The sequence below is a fragment of the Haliaeetus albicilla genome, chromosome 2, assembly GCF_947461875.1.
Source record: "Haliaeetus albicilla chromosome 2, bHalAlb1.1, whole genome shotgun sequence".
NCBI lineage: Eukaryota > Metazoa > Chordata > Aves > Accipitriformes > Accipitridae > Haliaeetus > Haliaeetus albicilla.
In genome coordinates this window covers 63143052-63166759 of record NC_091484.1, presented here as the reverse complement: position 1 = coordinate 63166759, position 23708 = coordinate 63143052, and the positions used below count along the sequence as shown (strand labels likewise).

At 41.9% G+C, this 23708-nt stretch overlaps 1 protein-coding gene and 2 long non-coding RNA genes across 11 annotated transcripts in view; 2 read left to right on the top strand and 1 right to left on the bottom strand.

The window, feature by feature from the left end:
• Positions 1-557: 557 nt before the first annotated feature.
• LOC138684037 (uncharacterized) lies at positions 558-7180 on the top strand. Its single transcript, XR_011323509.1, has 2 exons — positions 558-2239; positions 6757-7180. It is a non-coding gene; the product is annotated as an uncharacterized lncRNA (long non-coding RNA).
• LOC138684033 (uncharacterized) lies at positions 3839-12657 on the bottom strand. Of its 3 annotated transcripts, XR_011323500.1 has the most exons (3): positions 7182-8012; positions 6729-6806; positions 3839-6251 (listed from the first exon to the last, which is right to left on the bottom strand). It is a non-coding gene; the product is annotated as an uncharacterized lncRNA (long non-coding RNA). The 3 variants fall into 3 exon arrangements; XR_011323501.1 differs by lacking the exons at positions 6729-6806; positions 7182-8012 and adding an exon at positions 12126-12657; XR_011323499.1 differs by lacking the exon at positions 7182-8012 and having other exon boundaries at positions 6729-6832.
• MPP7 (MAGUK p55 scaffold protein 7) overlaps positions 8305-23708 on the top strand; it is a 156781-nt gene continuing 141377 nt past the window's right edge. For 4 of the 7 annotated variants that reach the window (XM_069777773.1, XM_069777765.1, XM_069777727.1 and 1 more), the window contains exons 1-2: positions 8305-8445; positions 13824-13898. The gene's annotated coding sequence lies outside the window, so the exon portion shown is untranslated. Of the gene's footprint in view, positions 8446-9013; positions 9136-10369; positions 10401-13823; positions 13899-23708 lie in introns of those variants that run through there. The other 3 variants (XM_069777730.1, XM_069777738.1, XM_069777754.1) reach the window with 3 other exon arrangements.

Sequence of the window (23708 nt, the reverse complement as noted above, 5' to 3'; positions counted from 1 at the left end):
TGTTTTTTCTTTTGTTGCAACTGTTGCATTATTTCTTTTGTTCACTGACATTCATTAAAAACAACCCCTTGTATTCAAAGTCCCAGCTGAGCCTACACTCCCCATCTCCTTGCCCAGGTAATCTGAACTCCTTCCTGACTCTTTTGCCTGGCTCTCTCCCACCTGCGACCGCTCACTATCCACTTGCCAGCGCTACCCACCTCCGCTGGTTTCCAGTGCCAGTCTCTTTCCTGGGACTGCGTTCAGAGTGCACCTTCCCTCTCCAGCCCAACTTCTTTACCAGTTTCTCTTTCTTGTGCCCCAGTTTCTTCAGCAGTTTTTTTCCTCCATCCTACATTCACTTCTACCATCCCTTTAGTCTACAACCCTAATATCCTTGTTCTGGTTCTTCAGCCTCTGACAGTTGTCATTTCCTTTGGTGGCTTCAAATAGTATTCCTGTCCTGCCAATTCTGAATATCTGCCTTCTCTGCAAGTCCCAGTTTTTCAAATAGTATTCCTGTCCTGCCAATTCTGAATATCTGCCTTCTCTGCAAGTCCCAGTTTTCATCCCACATGCTCCTACTTCCAGTACAGCCTGCTGGTTCTCCACGGCAAGGCCTTAGATCTGGCTCTTGCTCCGTCTGCCTCTGAATCAGATAGCTTCTTCCTTCACATTGCCTAGATGCCAGCAGAGAGGTCACTGAAAGTGCAGGAAAGTGTCCCTGCTCTCCATTCGTTGCTTGGCTCCGGCTCAGCATGTAGCAGCTGGAAACAACCATTATTGGGAAATTCTGTCTCCATCGTGTAATCCTGGGCTGCAGCATGTGTAGTGGCTTTGTACGGAGGGTGCATGCCCAGGCTAGGAGCTGAGAGGGGCTGGAGAGCCTTATCTGAATGGTGGGAACCATGCACAAACAACCGGGCTGTAACCGTGAGAGGCATAAGCTTGCTCTGGGACAATCTTAACCCTTAAGCAGTAGCAAGTGTCTCCATAAACTGAGATTTAAAATACCTTAAAATTTGGCCAAATTAGAGTAGATTTTCTTTAGTGCAGTGCAAAGCATCCAACGAAGGCCTCCCTTGCTCAATTTCAAAGCAAACATTCACTATAAAAGGTTTGATTTTTTCCTATTAAAAAACAATGTACGCTTCATATATTTAATTTCTGAAATGACTAAACACTTCAGTTGATATTTTATCTGGGCAAGAAATGATGCAGACAATCAGTACAGACTTTTCCAGTCTGAATCAGTGTAGCCTGATACAAACAACTGAAAGCTGGGTCTTGCGTCGGAAATGTCAAACCCTGTGTAACAGGCTGTATGGGCTCTTTAAAAACTCGGCAGAGCTGCTCACTCTACCTTGTGCATGTGTTGGGAATCAGCCCTTCAGCTGATTCCCAGCAAGCAGATTTAAATAGGTTTCCAGCTTAGGGAGAGAAATGGATGTTTGTCTCTTAGGGCAGCTGTTCCTTCCTCCCGCCCCTCCCTTACATGTGCACATACATGCACAAAAAAAGAGCAAAATGGGGATAAAGGTATTCTCCAGTCAGAAAAGTCCATTCCTCTATGGACAGAGGAGACAGAGACAGAACAGCACTTTTGACAGACCTGAACGGTAGTAGAGTTTAAGTGAGTTGAAAATAAAAGACTGATAATGAGATTTTGCACTAGATTGGCTGGCTTGTGCTGGCAGGCAGCAAGCACAGCCAGCCTGCTTACAATTCACCCTAGATGAGCTAACCGAAAATAGAAACTGAAGAACCACAGTGCGTTATCCAATCTAGAGAGGTAAAAATGTTGACTTGGAAAGGCCACCACTCACAGACAAAAATGACAGAACTGAACTGCAGCCACTTGCCTTTCTCCCAGTCATGTTAAGAAGGCACTAATCCTGCAGTCACAGGAAGAGGAGAGCTCCTACTTCAGCCCTCTCCAAAGCTGGCACGAGAGGAGTGTGAGGAAGGAGCAGCAGTATGCCATTCACCAACTTGGGTCAGATTTACGGTCCCTATTTCTGCTGATCCTGAACAGCTCATAGTCCCATGGGGTCTAAATCACCTTTCACAGGTAGGAGCTTGTGCCTGAGCACAGGGGAGGAGTTCTGGGAATTCTGAGAAGCCACGACTGCTCCACCTGGGAAGGAAGAACAGGTTTGCCAGTGTATTTATGCAGAAGACACCCATGACCCACTTCTTCCTGGATGTGAGTTTTGCTGCAGCCTGAGCTCCAAGCATCTCTGCTCATACTGAGGAAGAGGTAAATCTGAGACTATCACACTACTTTCTGCAAGGCATTTGCCTGTGCTTGAGTCATCCAGAGACGACGAATGAGCAGAGAAGCTTGTGCTGAGGTACCTGGCCTATATCAGGGAGCTCTAAAGCTTGTGCTGTTGTGGTCTTTTGGTACAGACTAAGTGGAACATAGCTGGGTGCAATCCTGATTTTAAGGGTAGGCTTGACCACACCTTGCTAGGTGTAGATCTTGCCAGTTTTTGGAGGAAAAATTGATATCAATTTCTGGTGTCTTTCCCAATATCTGGAGGAGTACATGGCACTCAGTTTTTGTCAGACAACCCTAGTAAACATTAGTTTAACAATTTGATAGAGAATGAGTATGCTTAATAACAACTGATAACAGCTGGACTGATAATGAGCATCTCATCAGTAATAGGTGCTCATTTTTCAGCCTAGAAAGATCCTCTCTACTACTTGCTTAAATGCACAAGTGCTGGTGGTGCATCTCAGGCATTATGGCCGCTGTAACGTTGTTTAATTAGGGAGACATTCACAGGGCTGATACCTTTTGCCTATTATGGACTATCAAGTCCCCAGCTCTGTTATTCCCCAATTTGCAGCCATGTAGATAACAACATTTGTGAATTGGGAAGGCCAGGTTAGCTCCAAAGCAAACCTCTCTCTTCTGGAACAGACTGTTTGCTAGAGGCACTCAACATCAGTTACCCCGTTTTCCTGCTAGCATAATATCGCTGATTTATTAGAGAAGTTTTAAACTCAGAACATGCCACAAGTGTATGCAAGTTTGTGAAAAAATACATCTGGCTCCCTCTTCTTTATTAGATGATGTGCTTTTGTGAGATTATAGTTGTATATTTCCTGTCAATCTTGGTGTCGTGTCTGTACCTGAGCAGTTGCCTCTTTTCTGATGCATTCCCTAAAGGTTATGCACAGTACTGTCAACTGTGCATGATGATAACTTAAGATAATGCCAAAGGGGGATCTGTTTTCCTCTCTAAGCCACACACTGCCCAACGGGAAAGCAGCAGCGGGTTGTGCTCATTGCCTGAGCTCCGGTTTGCACAGGTGTTCTACACTCTGCCTCCCGGCTGCAAGAGGGGATTAGGCAGGGTTTAGGGGAGAAAATGTAGGGAAATGAGATCAGGCAATCAGATAGCAAATTAAAATGAAATGATAGCTGCTTACCCAACCAAATTCTGTTCTTCATACTTCTGCCTGCCATTCAAAAACACATGTGTGACTGGTGCATCACACTCCCTAGCTTCTGTCTTTGAGCATCAGAGTTCTCCTTAGACTGTGACTGGAAGACTAAAACGCACATGTAGGATCACACTCACGAAGCAGCACATTCTTGGCGTGCAGCCACATCCAAATTTATTAATAATAGTAGTTTTCTGTAACTGCCAGGAAAGATAAAGCAAGCAGTGACATTTTAACTATCTCGTGATGCAAACAGTTCACCCTCCCAGGAGTTCACCAAAATAAAATGGAAGCCTCATTAGGGATGATACATCCTAAACTTCGCATTCATTGTTTTTAATTCTTTCGCAACTCCTCCACAAATCCTGAAGTTGTTTTATAAGGAACTTCAACATCAGCATTTAACTCATAAGTACACCTTTATTCAGAAGTATTGCAAACACTCATTTTTTGTTCCTAATTTCAACTGTATGTGTTTTTCTCCTCTCCAAGCACTGTATTAAAACACAATATGAATATTAAGAAGTATGAAGGACATGTCTGCTTTTGGTTCAGTGCAGTTTGGTGGTGGTAGGTGGCTTAGTTAAGCAAATCCAAACCATTAAGCAAGATTAAATAAGGTATCAGTAGATGTGCCAGAGATCAAGAGGTGGCAGCAAAACTCTGAGGAGGTATTTGATTTCTGCATGTCAGTAATGGCATTGTTTTAACTGCAAACCAGAATTAATAAATCATTAAAGTGTGAGATTCTGGTACAAAAAACAAGGGATGGTCAGACACTGATTATACAATGAGGAACTGTATGAAAAACTACTGAATTACATGGATTGGAGAACTGCCACCATTAAAATCTGAAATAGCATTCTTAATTAATATAATTAACTTTTCAGAACAGGAAGACTCCAAGTCAGAGAAGGCTCCAACAGAACTTCTCAAGTTGGATGGAGTAGCATCAATGGATGTACTGCAAAGTTCAGCAAATTGGACTGTAGCTTGATGATTGGACAAGGTTATATATATATATCTCAGTAGCATGAAATTGGATGAAAAAGCATAAAAACTACAGAACAGCTTATCTCATATGGTTTGGAAGCCAGATCATGAGGAAGACTCCCAGGAAAGAATTCAAAGTAAAACAGAATTTGAAGTATCAGTCAAACAGGTAAATTGTTGTGAGAAAAATTGCTGTACTTCTGATCAATCAACTTAAAAAAAATATTTACAAGTTGAAGGGAAAAAACCTGATGTATTTTGAGATTTTTATAAATATAATGAAAGAAGAAAGTTAAAATTACCTTAAGTGCAGCTAGAAAAATTCAGAAATTGGTAAGGGGGACTCACAGACAGATTGCTTATCAAGATATCAAAAGCCCTGTTTCCTCAGGAAAACAACATAAACCAATGAAAAATAATGTTTAATGTATTTTAATAGTCATTCATATTAATGTATTCACACTCCATGTGCCCTACACAAACATGACAGATTTTTACCACATCAGTCAGAAATCTGGAGTCTTCTAGAGGCACCACTTTGCTTTAACAAACTAGGATTTTACTACAGGTTGTGTCTGTAATAGGAAGACCAGGCAAATAATGTGTACACATGAACGTGCATATTCTTTCAATAAAATAATCTGCATAAGTCATTTACTGTACCTAGATATACTTCAGAGTTTTGCTGAACAACAAATTTCAGAAGGTTTTGCAATTATAATAGGAAAAAGTGAGAAAACAAAATAAATATGTTTTTAATAAATGAACCTATTTTTAAATATTTTCCAGTATCCTCAATTTGCAATGACTGAAACATTGCATTTTTCAGTATCCTCAGTTTGCAATGACTGAAACAGATTTTTCGCTGGTTCCAGTTCCATCCAGCCAGTCCTTCCTCTAGCCACAAGCCTGTGCTGGAATACTATGAAGATGAAACAGTAACACAAAAAACCCAGCAAGCATTTACAATGCATCAGAAAAAAAGATGTCTAGGACTATTTATTTCACTTGCACCAACAATGCTGGAATTTGAGACACAAAAATGAATAATAGTGATTATACTTGTATCAGATTAAAAGCAAGGAAACAAAAAACTTGACTTGAAGCACCTGTCATAAATACTATGGGAGCCATTCAAATATATGTGTTTGAAAAAAACCCAAACAACCCAACCTGTTCTCTAGGAAATTTTCTAAATAAGCAAGTCTGGTAAACTCTTCTGTAAATGTGATGTGATACGAGCTGTGTGCCAAAATCCAGAGAACACAGCTCGAATGCTCTGAACAGAGTGGGAGACACCTGAGATGGCTCTGTTAAATTATGCAAGAATCTCAGCTATGCACAGCAAAAGCCTCAGTGTCAGGAGGTGAAGAACACCAAAGTAGTGTCTCCACACACACAACATATTTAAAGCAGTTCTCAAATCGTCCCATAGGGCTGGCCACATTTTGAAGAGAAACTGGCTCAGTTTCACTTCCCATTACTGATCATATAACATCTTTGTGCCAGATACAGCAACTGCCTGCATGGAAAAATGATTTTAGGAAAGTATTTAATATGTTTTAGCTGCCTTGTAACAACAACTTAGCAACTGAAGAGAGAGGTGCCAACACCTTGTGATCTGCTAGATCTTTAGAGGCAAGCAGGAAGATTCTGTGGGCCGACAGTGATCTGTGGAGAGCTCTCCATTCTCTCCTTAGTTTCATCTCATTTGCTATCACATGGGAGTGTTCAGCTTCCAGGAGTTGCTTTGTTTTGGGTTTGTGGAGAATACACCCTTTTTCAAAACCGATGGAGGGCTCAGCTTACTCTTGCCAAACCTACAATAGGAAAAGAAGGGTATTACTTGGATGAGTACAACGACAATTGATCTTTCTGGCCGGAAGCCTTGTTTTGGAGTTTTGTTGCTTAGTGTCTGTCAGCACTTTCATCCTGGGGAACTTAAGTTTCTCCTACAACAGCCTGGCCTCAACTAAAAGTTAGCATATAAAGTATCAGAACTCAGAACTGTTTTTTTTTTAATTAATTTTCCAAATGAGGTTAAGTCTTTCTTAAGATATGAAAAAGTACTTGGGTGGTACTCAGCATAAAAAGAAGGAAATAATTAGCTTGGCATTTGTTTAATCTTGTGAAATATTTATTTAAAAGGAAAGTGAGATGAATATTTAAAATATGACCTCAAAAAACACAAAAAATATGTATTCATCCAGAAACTGGGCTACGTTTTGAGGTGTCTAGCACCTCTAGGCATTGTAATTACTCTACTGTCTTTGAGAATAATTTATTCCAATACTAACCACATATGTTCAACCGGTTTCCTTTCAGGAATGCTTCAGCTGCTGATGGATCACAAAAGGAAGGATCACATCCCGGGTCTTTGAAGATATGGATAAGAAGGAAGTAATTGTTAATGATTTGCTGATCTAAACAAAAAATGATTGACAACATAATGAAATCACATAATCCTGTAGTGTGTCAAAACCCCATAATTTTCAATTGAACAGGAACAAATGTCAGAGGAGGTTGAATGAGATTAGTTGCATTATACGCTACACAACTACACAAGTCTAGTAATAAAAGACCAGCCCCAAGAAATGACAGGAAATTTTAAGAAACTAATAGTCTTCTGGAACTGTTTATGTATCTCAATGAAATTTTGTCACAATTAAACACTTCACCCGAAATGCTACTAGAGTACAATGCAGGAAAATCCCACTACGTACAGGAGAATTAAAGCTGTCGAAAACCACCTGTACTGACATACTTTGAGATCAGCCAAGAGCTAGTATCAGTACGGCCTGGTGTAGGCTAGGGCTGCACTTCTGCAAGGTGGCTGTCCAGTGCACTAAATGCTGGTCTTTCTGGACATTAGACAGCACTGCTGTTGCAAACACACGTATTTGTAACACCAGTAGAAAAGACTTGGAAGAAAAGACCGGAAGAATCCTTGGTGTATTTTATTATATGAAGAATAAACCCATTAAGAACAGATTCCCTGGATGAATGAAGTCTCATCCTTTCACACGCAAATGGGACCACGGCCTGTTCTTCTGGTGAAGCCACCACCGCCCTTGCCAGCTACCGAGCCCCGTCCATCTCCCACCCCTACCTGACGGCCGTACTCACCCCGCTCTTCTGCCCCGTCTCCCCTCCCGAGCGCACCCTCTACAAACTTCAGAAAACTGTTTTCTCTGCGCGTGGCTGCGGAGCTGTCTAAGGCCAGGAGGCCAAACCCAACTACCGACCGCGCTGTCGGGGAAGGCTCCTGCTGTCCCCACGGACACTGCGGAGCAGCACGGTGTCCACGGCCACAGGCAGCACCGGGAGGTCCCACACCAGGGAGGGCCCGGACCACAGGTGAGCCACGCGTGCGGCAGCACGCTGTGCCCCCGCTGCGGGACACCTGCCACGCTGCGTGGCCAGCTACCACAGCGGGAACCGGCAGGTCTCCTCCCTCTCAGCTTCCGTGACAGACTCCCCGCGCATTCCCCCGGCCCCGGTTTTCGCCGCGCTGCCGAAATTCCCCAGCTCCGAACTGCGGGAAGGCTCGACCCCGCGGGCGGACGCACGAGGGGCCCGGCAGCGGGGGGGCAGCGGGGGAGCAGCGGCGGAGCAGCTGGACCGCCACCGCCAGCACCACTGCCGGGGGAGCGCGGCCGCCCGCTCCCGCCGAGCCCCCCGCCACCGGGCGTCACGCGACCTCTGCGGGGCGGGCCGCCGCCTTCCCCCGCGGCCAATCGGCGCTCCGCTTCGCGCGGTCCTCCCTCCTCTAGCCAATAGAGCGCGAGCCTGTCCTTGGCGTGTGTCTGTGTACGGGGCGGCGACCTGGCGAGCGGCCGTTGGGCTCCGCGGCGCGCGGAGCCCCGCCCCGCTGGGAGGGGCCCGGCGCGCCCGGCCCGGCCCAGCGCGGCGGCGGCGGCGGCGGTCGGCGGCGATGGGGAGCCGGGGCGCGCGTCTCCGCGGGTAAAGGGAGGCTGGGGCGCGCCCGCCGCCACCCGAGAGGCCCGGTCGCAGGTAGGAGCCGCAGCCGCCGCGGCGCGCAGGCGCCTCCTCGGGGCGAGCGGTGCCGCGCGCGGGGGTTCGCGCGCTGGCGGGGGGCCCCGCGTTCCCCCCCGGGGCCGGGGCGGGGGGCTCCGAGGGGCCCTGGGCCGGCGGGACCGCGGGGGGGGGGGGTGTCGGCTGGCGAGCGAGGGGATGCGGCAGGTGCCGGGCTGTGGGGGCTCGGCGTCGCGTGTGGGGGGGGGGGGGGGTCGGTGCCCCCTGCGCGGGGCGCCGGTTCCAAGATGGCCCCCGCCCCCCCCCCCCCGGCCATCCGCCGCCCCGGGGGAGCCCCCCGGGCTTGTGCGAGGCGCCCGGGCGGCGCGGGGGTTTCCCTGGGGCTGAGGCGGCTGCCGCGGCGGCCCCGTGAGGGGAGGTGTCGGTCCGCGCCCGCGGGAGGCAGGCCCGGAGCGGAGACCTCCCCGCGGGCACGGCGGCGAAATCCAGCCGGTGGGCGAGGGGGCGGGGGAGCGGCGGATTTAATCACGGCTAGTGCTGCGGCTGGGCATCGCTTTTAAAACCTGCCGGGCCGCCGGGAGGGGTTGAGGAGGGAGAGCTCGTTTATAGCAAGCAATGGATGCGGCGAAACCATTAAGTGACATCAGGCTACGCGGCCGGACTCAGGAGACCTGTAAACTCTAATTTATGGGTCATCGGTACTCCGAGGTATTTTTATGAATCGGCTGAGAATAACTTAATTCACCCGTGAAACCAGCTCCCTGCTGATTTTTGTTAATGCCTACGTTTAATCTGTGTTGAGCAACAGAGTTATTAATTTGGCATGTTACATGTGAAGAACGTAAATGATGATAGCTGATGTAAGAGCTCGGAAGAGCAGTAGATGCCTTTGCATGCTACTTTCGTGCTTGCACCTCCAAATTCCTAGCTTCGTTTTATTTAATCTGTACTTATAACAAACCGCCTTTCTACATTTCCAGAGTTTTTCCTTTGATTTGATTTTTTTAAACAGCTCACCACACCTTTGTCTTTCCTTCCCTCTAAATAAACTGTAGAATAACGTCAAGAGCAACAGCTTTTGGTCATTTTTGGAGTTCTTCCTTTTGAAGAAGACTGAATAGTCTGGACAGTGGTGACGAACATCTTTGGACCTCATGATGATCTTCAGTACTCGAATTCAGCATTTGTTTTTTACAGTTAGGTTTTTTTGGCTGAGGTTCAGAGTTCTTATTTTAAGTTTACTTACATTGAGAGCCGCACTTTAATGAGGCATGTTTTTTGTTAAACCTATCTTTTGTAGGTGTTCATTTTAAAATATAGTAAATAGAATTTTGGTATGAATTATTATCATCATCCTTCAGGTCCCTTTTATGGAGGGATGTTTATATCTTGGCCATATTTACAGAAATATCTTCGTTTACAACTAGTTCACTTACTGAAAGTATTGTTTGCTCTAATTCATGTGGATGATCAGATCTCTAATCTCACTTAGAATTAACATTAGGATTTTGCTAGATATCGCTGTTTGGATTGAGTAAGTTTTTTTGTATTCAGAATGGGTGATTGCATGTAGCTTCTAAAAGCTGTCTTAAAGCAACTGTTAATTTAGGTTTGGGGATTTAATCTCGTGGAGCTAGGGAATGAATGAATGAGACTTATCAGTTTCAACTGTGCTTGTTTATTCATCAGAATGAAAAGAAGTAAAGATGTAACCTAAACAGTGAAAAGTTGGTTTAAGTGATTGCAGACTCAGAGTAGCTTTGGACTTCAATGTGAATGTGTTTATATTTACATGTGTACACTTAAAAGGACATGGAGGAAGTCCCAGAGCTGCAGATTGCTGTCAACTGGCAAAGTACATCAAGGAAGGGTTGCTGTATGTTTACTCTGTTCTTGTTCTGTTCTTTAGGCATCCACTAGCAGTCCTTATTAGAGACAGGATACTGTGTTAGATGGACCTTGAACCTGAGCTAGTATGGCATTTTTCTGTTTGTAATAAAATGTTTTCCGTGTAATAGCATGCCATTTGGAATTTAAATTTCAAATTAGGCAGGTGTCAGAGCTGTAAGTTTTTCAGAGTACAGTATAAAAGTCAATACCACGTGCAGAGAAAGCAGGCTAATGAATGTACTATTACTTTGGATGCTTATTTGCATTTTTGCTAACGTTTATAGGACATTCCAACTCCGGATAGGAAACGGTCACAAGTATGTTTTCTAAGTGGCAACTTCCATTTTTTTCGTGAGTGCCTTGTGGAAGTACTGTGCTTCTCACGAAGATATTGTTGTTGGAATCTGCTGCAACTCCCATCTGTTCTTAGATGTTGCAACGTTGCCTTTCACTGCAACTCCAGCCTTAGTTCTGCTTCCCTGCACTGAATCTCCCCTTTTTACACGGCAGGCGCCTGCGCAACCATGAGCCTTTCATTTATCTCTAGCATATGGAAGGGAGCAGAAGGGATCTATAAAAAGTAGTTCAGTAGCATCTTCCCTCTAAACTGGTTCCTCTGTGTTAAGGTTTACTGTAGAACTTGCTATGATAATAAGTAAAAGCAGGAAAAAAAATCCGGTCTTGCTGCTAGCGAAGTGTCTGTTAGTTGTCTTCTAGAGTATCTTTTGGGAAGTTGTTGCAGTGAATTAAGAAAGTTTCACCAACTAGAACTACATGAATTATGTGTAGGAATCATGAAAGCTTCCCACATAGTTGTGCTAATGCAGTTTAATCCCAGCCTGTGGTGTATATACTCTTCCTGACCCCATCTCTTGAAAAGTTTTCATCCTGATTGCTACTGTTTCTTTTTCATTAAGGAAAAGATGCAGTATATTAACTCATCACTTCCTAGTTTTAGTCTTACAAATATAATAATATAACAGAATTCATTATTCCTGCTTTCAGTGGATTGTGGGTGTTTACATCACAAATGATACCGTACTTGTCTAATACAGTGCCTTGCCATGTATTACAGAAGTAGAGAGACAGGGAGCAAGCATTACTTAATACACTTCAAATAACTTTTACGGTGCAGTATCCTTAATATCCCTTGACGGTTCAGACCACTAGCTCTTGTCTCATGTCATGGTGGCTGTATGGCAGGTCTGAGAACAGGTCCGAGTTTGTGTTTTCATATTTTACAGAACCATTTTGAGCATTTCCATGAAGTATTTGGTAAAGTTCTTTGACAAGTGAGTTTCCAAAGACAGTGACAAACGATAGAGATACATTGACATGCTCTTTTTTCAGCTAGCAGTCTTGCATTTAGGGGAAAACCAGCAGAAAGCAAAAATAGTGCATGTCTGAAGATGCACAAAACTTTACTTTGGTGTTCTTGAATATCTACGTTCACTATGCTTAGCTACCAAAGAATACAACTTGAATTTTCCCCCCACTTCGGAAGACTAACAAATTCCATGTGTTCTTAAGCAATAGCTTTAAGCCACACTAGTTTTCAGCACTCTAGGTTTTGTCCTGAAAATGGTTTATCAATCCACATTATGAATCATGGTGTTACGGATGCATGCATAACCAAATCCAAGAGGTGTTAAAACTCAGATTTATTCTTCAGTAAGAAGTTAGTTAGAAGTCCGGTAACATTTTATAAAACCACAGGCTCAATGATGTAAAGAGAACTAATACTACACAGCCGACTCAAGAATCCCCAAGATTTAAAGTGATGGCTCCAAAATGTGCATCTCACTCACCTAAAAGCTGAGGGCTCTCTCCTTCGAGGAGTTACCTCGCGTGGTGCCCCGACTTGAGTGGGAGTCCCCGACTGCCGACCCGCTGCTCCCAGGAGGACTGATTCCAACATGTCCTCCGGCGGGACCCCCTTTATACCCCTGTCGAATCTGACCTGTGGTCATTTAATCCTATTGGCCAAGAAGGTCACTCAGTGTACCTGGCACGTCTCGATTGGCCAGTTCAAATTTCAGCCTGCGGCCTCCAGGGTTTAGGGTTTTTTTTCCTTCCCCTTCCCCCTGCCTGGAGAAGTTTCGTTTCCTGCTGGCGGGATGGGGGGTGTATGTAGTGCCACACATGGGTAGAATCAATCTTATGTCCCATTTGTTAGCTCTGGAGAAAAGATGATCTGCTAACGTAAAAGGGTTTCAGTGTATTTAATCTCCTGGGTTCACATCTTGTTACTGTGGCCAACATCTAGGTTTTTGTTGCTTTTCTGTTCATCTGTGAAGGCTAATGTGATCCCACTATTGCCGTTCTTTTGTTACTTATATGAAATAATAGATCACACTAAAATCCAGCCTAGACAGTACCCCCTTAAAGTATGTAATATTTTAATACAAGAATATTTTAACAGGAGAAAAAAAATCAACTTTGGTAGTTTTTTGCTAGTTTTAAAGAACAAAAATTCAAGCTTTCTTAGTTCTTGAACCATGTGCAGTATGGTCCGTGATGTAATAAGCCTGCAACCAAAAGCTCCTGAAATGAACTCATTGTGTACCTACTCAATGGTATCAGTATTTAAAGATAGTCATTGAACCAATCCATAAACTATAACTACAAACTATACTACAGAACTATGAAATTGGACATGTGAAGATTGTAGTTTGCAGTGTGCGGAAGAAATGATGACGTGAACATGGAAAGAATAGGCCCATCTTGATGTTTTCCTCCCTGTTTTGACTGTTAGGTGCTTGCCGTACATGTAACAGGGTTGCCGTGGTTCTGTTCCCCCACACGCATTCTGTGGTCCGCTGCTCCATTTCTGCTCCTGCAGTTCATTGCCAAGAGGAGACATCAGGTGTTTCCAGTTTGTATGAGGAGTAAGCAGTGCAGAATGCCAGGTGGAGTGTTGAGAAAGACATTTGCTGAATGTCAGTGTGCACAGCTAGTAATGGTTTTGAGGTTATTGCTGACTTTCCAAAGCCAAGTGATTAGCTATCATGAAGCAAAGAAATGAGCATCTTTACTACAAGCATGAAGTCACAGGTGCCTGAAGGGTTTTCAGTATGGACCCATTAAGTGCAATGGGAGAAGGATTACACTTAAAGTTTTGTACCAGAACTTGCATGTTGTTCACGTATGAAGCATGTTTATATGTCTGTGAAGTCTTAGGGATATTTATACCTTAGATAAAGCTTACCTGTACCCATTTTGAAATCATCATTTTGCTTAATTACTGCTTTGAGACCAATTTGTCTAGGACAGGCATGGAGGCAGAACAAATCTGCAACCTGAAATCCTCTCTCTCCCTGGCTTAAATAAATCTCTTCTGACTTTTCTTATTTCTGCAGGGCTTCATAGAGAAACAGTCATTGGGAAGTGAACTACTTTAAACTTATGCTCCTAACACTTAGAATAAAAACACGAAAATATGTAGTATTTCCAACACTGACTAGAACCAGTGTCATATTACTATTAATCTTTCCTTTTTCTTCCAGGCTCCATAGGTTCTCAGCTCCGCAGTCTGGAAAATGCAATCTTAAGTCCCTGTTGAAGTAAAGACGGTCATCCAGGTAGGACTACTTTATGATTACTCTTTTTTTGCCCGCCATTTTCTGATACTGGACTAGGCTGTTGCTTGTTTTCTATGGTCCCGAACATTGTGTGGATTAGTATGAAAGAAAAAGAATAATTTAATATCATGCTTAGTATTAATAAAGCTGTGAAACACCTTTGTACCAATATGTGGTCTAAGTAGTCTTAACTGTGTGTTGCTTTATTGTCTTGTAAAGACAGCCTCTTTTTTGAGTCAAGACTGAATACATTTTCTTATGTTATTTCATTATATATGATGGTATAAGTTTTGAAAAAATAGGAAACTGTATTGCTAATACAGCCAACAGTTGATGACAGACTACAAAACTACATTGCACTATAAATTGTGTAACAAGTTTAAGTGTAGAGTAAAACTTCTTCAGAGCTACTAATTATGTCTCAGAACTTGGAAATGTACACATCCATTTATATAAAGAGCATAGAAAAATCTTTTTTGCATTCATAATGTATTGTTTGGTGGACTGAGCTTGGCTTTAGTAAATGAAGCTGTTCCAGAAGGAACAATGTAGTTTCAGATATGAAATGCAGAGCTGCTGTTTCACAGACAATATGCCATGAATGCTATCTAAAGGAACGGACTTGACATTGCTAATTATAAATAAAAGAGAGTGGAATATAATTATTTCACACACTACATGTGGCCAAATCAGAAGCTTCAACTGCCAGATGGAGAGGGGTTTTTTGTGTTTTTAGAAACACCTTGCAAGTTCAGCTGATAGAAAGCCTTGCTTTTTTTTTATCACAGTCCAGAAGAGTTGCAAAAAGAGAGCTGATGTAAAGAAACAGTCTTAAATGTCTTCTCAGAGGTTTGACAGATACGGTAATGAAGGTTTTCAATGGCTTAACAGATACTGTGATAGAGGTTTTCAATGAATAGCTGTTCACCAGCAGTTAATTATCTCATTGTAATCTGGGTCACCTGGGAAGCTGTGAACACAGTTAACTTTGTGTTAGGATTGCATTGTAAGTGAAATGTGTGTTTCTAAGAGGCAACGCTGAACCTGCATCATCTTGAGACTAGCAGTGCTGGAGAAGTGACCAAAACCAACTTCTGAATGAGCAGCTTGCTCCCTTGTTAAGGTGAATAGAGGCTAAAGTCTAATGAGGGTATGAAATCTACTCTGCAGGTCATATCTAAAAATCCTGGCTCCTCCCCTAATGCTGTCCCTCCTAGCAGCCCAGGCACAGTTACTGCTGCTCCCCCCAGGACAAACAGCAGCCCTTTGTTAGCTGCCTTGCCTGGGGCACACCCTATCCTGGCTTCGCTGCTGCTCTCTTGCCATCTGTAGATCCTAGAGACCCTGAAAGGAGCCTTTTGCTGTCTAATCTCCAAGGTTAACTGATTCAGTAAGTCTGTGTTACCTCCAGTACGTACATAGCTAACTTGTAACTTCAGTCCTGCCAACTTAAGTTCTAGCATTTAATTTCCTATGGGGAAAGGAACATCCAGGCAGTACCACAGAGGTGTTGTAGGTTCCTTATTTAAAGATTGGTTACTTCTCCAAAGATGCAGATTTGTTACTTTAATAACATCAAAATGAGATGTGCTAGAAATTTTGTCCTGGTGTTAAGAAGACACTAGAAGTACTATGGCCCAGCAAGTCAAACCGCTCTGATCGAGCTGCAGTGCATGGCTCCCTGCTTCGAAAGCTTGTTGTGTGTTTGAAATATGATACAGACAGTGACTTGGACCACCTTCCAGCTGCCATGAACAGTCTGAGCAAGGGTATCGAAATGGCAAACAAACCTCAGGGGATAAAACTGTGAATGGCATGCTTTGAGGTAAGGTGCTGAGTGGTGCCTTTGGTCCCTCATCTGAGTGCTGTGAGAGTCATGTGCCTGGGCCCTGAGACCTGGAACAGGTCGGTGAGACACCCTGGGTGCTTCTTAGGGAAGACTATCCAACTTCAAGAAGCCTTAATGGTTAAAACAGAGAGCAAAAATAATGTGCAGCAGCTGAGTACTGAGGCTCTTAAGAGGGAAGTCAGTCATCCAGCAAACACGTTTTTGGAAGGAGTGTAGAAAAGATGGATGTTGTCCTTTGTTTAGAACCATGGCTGCAGCTAGCATATGTGGATGGTCAAATAGTGTCGTAGTTTCCCTCTGTTTGTTTCTGCTGGAAGATTAGTACTTCTAGTGGATAGTGGGCATGCTAGCACCCAGACCAAAGGAGAAATTGTGACTGGAAATAGCAGATTTTGGGACTGCAACAGTGAAGGAAAATGTCTTCCTGGGCAATTAGATCTGGAAAGTTCTGCTGTGAGTGCCACGAAGGGAAGGATTCCTGAGGTAGTTACTGGGGGAAGCAGGAATCAAAGGAATAGTTTGACAATTGGAAAAAATTTGAAAACTTTATTGTGCCAGCCGTAAAAGGCTTTTGTTTCCTAGAAGCTATGACAACTGTTTTCTAACACTGTGTACTCAATTCAATATTAATTATTTTAACTCCTGATTTCATTATAAATATGCATTTATTACTTAATAAATTCGTTCTCATTAGGGTTTTTTACTGAACTTGTTCACAGTGATAAATGAAGACTGTTACATACCTTCATTTCAAAAGGAAAAAAGGTTGGGGTAGGAATAGAAGGGTGTTAGAAACCAGTACAGAAATTTGGCTAAAAGGAAGAATCTGTAGCTGACATGGCTGTGGAGGAAGAGTTTAAATATTTTACGTACAGAAGAATGTTATTCCAGAGTTGTAAAACATTTTTTTTCCTAGATTTCTGATTTTAAAAGTAATGTAAAGACATTAATATGACAAATATTTGAATTTTGGAAAGAAAACCCCCCACATTCCGCACAGCACTGGAGTCTTAGGTGATACCTGTTAGGAAAGGTTTGCAATCTCAATAACCTTTTCTCAGAGTAGGACCTGGCTGATCTGCTAATTATATTTAATAAGTCATAGAATAGAATACCAAGGAAACTTCAGAAACCTTGCAAAATACTACTTTTCTTTTCATATTTGGAGAAGAAATAGTGGGGGGTGACCCAAATAACTACCGGTTGGTTATTGTCACCTTAACTGACTGAAAAAAAGTAATAACTGACATCTGTAACATGAAGACAAGTAGTCTCAACCCAGAAACTCTTTACCAGTGGTTCACTTCTGGCTCAGCAAACCAAAGGTGGTATTGGATTTTTTTTTTTAATTGTTCAGAATTAAAACATCCTGTAGGAAGGTAGGTTTTGGTTAAATACTCTTTTTCCTGCTTTATGAATAGAGGCAGACAGAAGCTGTAACACAATGTTTAATTCTGTAACTTTGTTGTGTAGGTGGACAAGTGTAATCAATGATGACAGTTGAGTAAATGCTACTTCATTAATCTTGGATTTACATTTTACTCCTCAGACTTCCAGCTTTATCACACTATTTAATGAGTTCCAGCTAGTGGTTTTGACTTCCTATGGGTGATAGCAATTAAATTTGAAAGAAAACAGGAGGCATTCTGGTTGTTTTATTCAAGGGCTGAACTCACCATTTCACATGCTGCTAGCTTGCATCAGGGAATTAAATGTCCCACCTTATTATATCAGTTATTCTGTCTTCTCTAATGCTTTCATCTAGCTTGGATATAGCATTAATATTTAAAATGTATGTATCAATTCAATAGACACATGCATTACTTACCAAAACGCTGCAGCTTATTAAAATAAACCTGCTGTTATCACAGCTAAAAGTCTCTGGAATGACACGTAGTGCCAGCAGGTGCATTGTACGTTTTCACAAGCTGGTCAGTTGAGATGGTGGTGGTAATTCAGGAAGAAAAAACACCTTCTTCATTATACGAATGGAGTATCTCCAGATTCCTGAAAAGAAAACATGGCATGCACGGTAATGTGGTCTAAGACTAACAGACTACAGGAACAGGAAAGCATTCACTGAAAGTAATCAGACCTTCTGTGGCTGTTCAGTGTGCTTGTATTAACAGTTTCCAGTATTTATTAACAGTTTCCAGTATGTCAGAGCAGCTACATGTGTTAATTGAGATTTCTTATATTTGCTCACATTGTGAAGATGTAAATAACAAATTAAGTTATTCACAGTTGTCCAAAAGCAGGAAAGCAAGTCTCATCTTGTATTGTGGTACTTATGATTAAGTATTTGTTTAGCTGCTAGTTTGCAGCTCATAAGGTCCCTCAGTACTGGGATAAAAATAAAAGTGTGTCCTTCTTCAGTGCCTGCACAGGACGTGGACAGAGCTGCTGTGGTCTGTCTGCAGGATTCCAGCATGCTTCTGTTGCTTCTGGCTCCCAATGTACAAGGACAATGTCCTCACTACAGAGGCCAGATGTCTTCATCCCTTTCCTTCTTATTCACTGGCTGGTCAAATTCAAATGCTGATTTCCCTTCTGTTTAGGTGTGCATTTGAGGGGACAGTAAGCAAAGGGCTGAACTTTCCTTTCGTGCCCTCCAATTAGTGCTGGCCTTACGTCTTATGTGCTAGCCATCATACATGAATTAAAAGCATACTGTTACCCTCTTCCTCTTTCAAGCAGGGCTTGGTTTTGATTCTGCCTTAACAAATGTTAATGTCTCACTGCTGTTGCTGCCATATATCTTTGCCTGGGTAATGGAAATTGTGTCCTCTTCCTCTGTATCTCTTTTGCTGCCTTTCGAAAGAAACAGGTTTCTCTGTAGTACTTGGAATGCTTTTTAGAGACCTTACATATAATAATATATTGTTCTGAATTAGTAAGTAACAATAGGACCTTTTCTTCTCCAAAACTCATTCTTGAGTAGTATGCCGAGATGTTTTCTCCCCACTTGAATGCTTGACTAGAGAGATGAGTTTTGATAATGGGTGTATGTGATAGGCACACGTAGACTGCTTCCCCAATGGAGAGGTAAGAATATGCCACAGCCTGACTGAAAGTCTCATGTCTGGTTACCTCGTGCCAAATGTTGTGATTTTTTTTTTACTGTGTTATGTTTTCTTTGCTGGATATAGACTGTAATAGGAAAGGTAATCCAAAATCTAGTGTTTACATTGTTGCAGAGCCACTTACAAATTTAGAAACTAGAAGTTACAAACACATGGGAAACTACACACTTCCTCTTATTTGTAATTAGTTTTTTTTTTTTTCTGGAGGTTGGATGTTTTTATGCATAAACTCTTTCTCGTATGCACTTTTACTATGCATAAAAATTATCTCATAGTGTATGTACTCAAGTACAAGACAGCCCTCACTGCAAGGAGACTGAATGTGGTTTTGTGTGCACGCATCTACAGCTGTTATTAAGAGAAACATTTGACCATGAGTTTTAGATAATTGTTGCAGCAAACCACTCTCACTAATGAGTCTTCCCCACCTCCTTTGACAGTGAAACCTGTTTTAGGCCAGGGGAAAAAAGCGAAAAGAATGATGAGGTGAAGAAAGGAAAATGTCAGGTGCTTGCCATTCTTTTAGTAGAATCAGCATGTTTTGTGAAAAATCCTTGCTGAACTTCTGATGGAAGGGAATAGAGTAGTAGTACTGTACCCCTCGAAAAAATGAAGCTAAAAGAAAAGCTCATCTAATCTACTGGATCCTACAGGAATCCTGTAACTAAAAGAGGGATAGTAAAAACTTTAAATAAAAGCCTCTTTTCTAAGGAGTCAAGGGATGAGCTACTCTGGTCTCCAAGTAATAAACTGGTTTCAGCCCTAGCAGATGAATTAATGTCACAGTACGGTTGTCTAGGTCAGTGGCTCCCAGTCAGTAAGTTGTGTTGTCATGGGGCATAGTGTTTGTTCTACTTCTCTTTGTTAGACAATACTGAAGAGAGAATAGTATGATCAGGCTGGCTTGGACTTCTCCTTGTAATATTTCCTGACTTGATGCGTCTCCATGTAGCTCAAGCAGGCTGTGTTCTGGCCGTCCAGATGAGGCAGATTTCTCTCTGTTGCTGGTGTCTCATTAGAGGGTCGCTGATTTGACATTTTGTCATGGGAGTCTTTGGCTTATGATTTAGCGTGTGATTGTACCAGCTGCCAGAATGTCCTGTGTAGTTCTGTGAACTTGGAATTAAATATAAATAAAGAAAGAAAAAAAAAAGCTAACAAAACCTGCAAGTTTGTGTGACTTTATCAGCCTGAGACTTGGCATAAACAACTACATCTGAGATCCAGAATTTGTATACAGGAATCACCCCAGTCATATTTCCAAGATAGTATTTCAAAATTATTGTTTCAAAATAATGTACTAAAAAAACCCTGTGCTACTTGGGACACAGGATTCCTTTGCTGTCATTGCAGTGGCACAGCAAAATCATTCAGGCTGCCTGGAAACCAGCCAGGGATGAGTGTAGGAGAATAATCGGAATATCTGACAGGGAATTCTGTAAATTGTTTGTGGGTGCAGCTTGGATGAAACAGAAGACAGAAAGCAAGTGCATTTTGAGTTAGGTGCAATTCTTAATGTCTGCATGTTTTCTGAGTGCTCTGAGTTAGTCTTGTATAGACAGCTTTTCCTTTTGTATGCTTTGCAGTGCTTTACAGTGTTTCTGAAGAGTTCAGTTTGCCTTTTTTAATGCTTATCTTAAGGTAAAATCCTTTTGTGATACAAAGTAGTCTTTCTAACTTAATTCCAGTTTAAGATAAGCTTGTGCAAAAGTGAATTACACTTCAAGCAATTTGTGTGTTTACAGTTTTGTAATATTTAGAGGAATGAAAACCCATTCAGGTAGATTTCATCCTACGATTTAGCTACTTCTGTGTCAGACTGCTGAATGTCAAAATTTATGTCAGAATGCATCTATATTGTTGTAGTTTTGTAATTTGATGTCTAATCCTATAGCAAAATAATCAAAACAGTTTGTAAACAGTTAAGATAACTGAAATTTATCTTATTAGTATCCAATATACCTTCTTCTGTATGTGATAGGGAGAAACGCAGCTAAAGTTGAGATGAGTAATCCCACTTCCTGGTACTAGAGAGATCACCTGGTGGGTTACGAGGAGGCTGTTGCATAGTCCAAGAAGCAGAAATCCATTTGTTACTTCCAGAAGAAAAATGATCAAAGGCTGGAGGTGGAGCTGCAACAAGGATTTGAAAGTGGTCATATGAGCTTTGCATCTGTTGCTAAGGCCCAAGTTGCTGACATTAGTAGGGTAGGTCAAGCAAAATATGTTCTCTTATGCTCAGCAGGGCTGGTGGGAAGTCCTCGGTAGTATCTTCTTTCAGCATACTTTTTTTAAACTTGTCTGAATTATGCAGTCATGTCTGGAATATACTATAAATCAGATCTGCAAGCTCTCAGAGTGAATAAAAGTGTATGCTATTTTGATGACAAGTTTAAAAAAGTATTGGTATTCTAATATAAGCAGATGAACTAAAATGGTAGGAAAATGTTGTGGTGTAATATAAACTAACTGAAAATGGATTGTAATACTCCTTTGCAGCTACCATGCTCTGTGCTTTGCTAAGAGAAGAAAGTTAAGAAAATACAGTTGGAGATTAATTTACATAAACTTTACTGCTCGGACACAAGTTTTATTCTTGTTCTGCAAAACTTTTCTATGTGTTTAACCACAATGGTTTTGCAAGGGATAAGGAGAGGGGAAATCAACTGAAAAAAAGGAAATGCCTTTGAATTCTAAATTTAAAGTGAAATTGTGTGCTAATTAAGGAAAAATTATATACTGTAGGTCTCCTGATGAGAATGTAAGAGCTGTTACCCTTTATTCAGAAGTGACCAAGAGAGGATGTATAGGAAAAGAGACTAAATGGCTGCAAAGAAGCCTTTGTTTTGGTGTAGCAGTCTAGCTGTTGACAAAGATTGATATCAAAACTTTTGTCTCCGACAGACTTTGTCTGGACCATTTGTTTGATAGCAGCCAAAGAACCTGTCCTCAAAATGTGTTTTAAGTTCTTATTTGAATAATTGGGTTTCAGATATTACAACTTAACCAGGTATTGTATAGAAAAAAATATTTCCTATAGTTTGCTCTTTTATGCTGCCAGGTAAATTCATTTGTGTGTTATGAGAAGTAGTAAATGGTTGAGTTTGATTTGCCTTTGATGTACAACTCCTGATGACCACTCACACTTTCCCCTCTTCTACGAATCTCTCAGTTGTTGCATTTCAATATGAGCCTTTAGAAGGCAACAATAGGATGCATGGTGTGATCAGGGACTTTGCAAATAAGCAGGTGGAGTCTATCGACCAAACATATTTTGCAGTTTGTCTTCAATTTCAAATACCTTGCAATAATAAAACTAAGATATGAAGATCCCTCCCAGCCAGGCCTGTACCTGTTAGTGTAAAACAGTCTCCTAGCCTGAAAGACTTGTAGGGGCAGGTAATAGTTTTTATTAAACCAACCTGTATACTTTGTTACCTATATCTTTAGATGTCAAGCAACTTGAAAGGCTGGTGTGCCTGAAAGGCCATTTGCTTTTTCAAACTATAAAGCTTAGTCTATTAGAATATGTTATTTCTGTGGACTGATCACGTCTAACCAATTGTCTTAGAACCTCATGGTTGCTGCAGTTTTTCTGGTTAATGATATTTGGGCAAAAGTGGTGATTTGAACCCTTCAATAGCAAAGCAGTTGACAGCCAGTTTTGAATCATCCTGCCTGAGCTGAATGTAGTAACGACTGTAGCAAATAAAGAGCCTGTTGAGCATGTTAGATATAGTATTGTTTCGGGTAAGATGATCTGCTGTATGTGTGCAGATAATAGGACTGCCTAGTTGCATGGAGACCAAATAAGCTGAGCTCATTCAGATTTGGGAGCGAGTACTTCATGAGAGGTATGCTTTCTGCAGCTCTTGTTTGCAGAGGGAGCAAATTTTTAGCATGAAATTATGAGAAGTGAGGTTACGGGTCTAAGACATTTTATGAAAAGATACTCTGTGAAGTTTATTCTTGGCAAAGTTTGTCCTGCTGTGATATTAATATCTGTTTTTGCTTTCTGTGGTACAATTATTCTTGGGTATTGCCTGACAGATGGTTGTATCTTAAGAGTTGTATCAGAATGATGTTATTTGCTTGACAGTTATTGTTCTCTTAGGAATGTGGGACAGGAAAGGACCTCCCTATTCATCAAGTTTATTTTCATGCTCTTGTAGGCTTTATGTCATACAGTCATAGACATATGGAGCGCTGTCTTAAAAGCAGCTGGGCCTTTTCCCCTCAATACTTTAATTGGAAGCCTGTTCCAATGCTAAATTGCCCTAAACATGAGGAAGCTGCTTGCAATGTTCAACCTAAATTTGTTCATCATCAGTTGGTAATAACCAGTTTTTGTGCCAAGACTGTCCTTTTATTTTAGATATTTTTTTCTTATTATTTTATAATTACCTCAGTGTGTTTATACACAGCCCTTGCTTTTCTGCTCAGCTTTACTTTTGCTAGGCTAAGGCCAAGTCCTTGCAGTCTCCCTTCAGTTCTGTTGTTGAAACATAGAGCAAAATGAAGGTATGAGTACTCAGAGACTCCTCAGCTTTCACTTAGCAGGTTTTTCCAGTTCTCTGAGAAGGGTGTGTCTTAATCTTTGTACTATTGCTGATAAAAGAAGTGAATAGTAGCTTCCTTGTTATTGCAGTATACCAACAGAAACTTGAAGATAGAAAATTTTGAGTGGTGAGATTGTTCAAACAGTAGAGACTCACGGTATATCCTCTAATTTAGGAATGCAGGTAATCCTATGAGAGTGGTGTTGAAAGGCAGGCAGATGTTTGATTGCTTCAAGTGCATGGGTTCCACTTTGTATTTTTGGTTTTTTTTTTCCTCAGGCTGTTAAATGTTCAGATCAGTGTTCTGTGGCTGATCTGT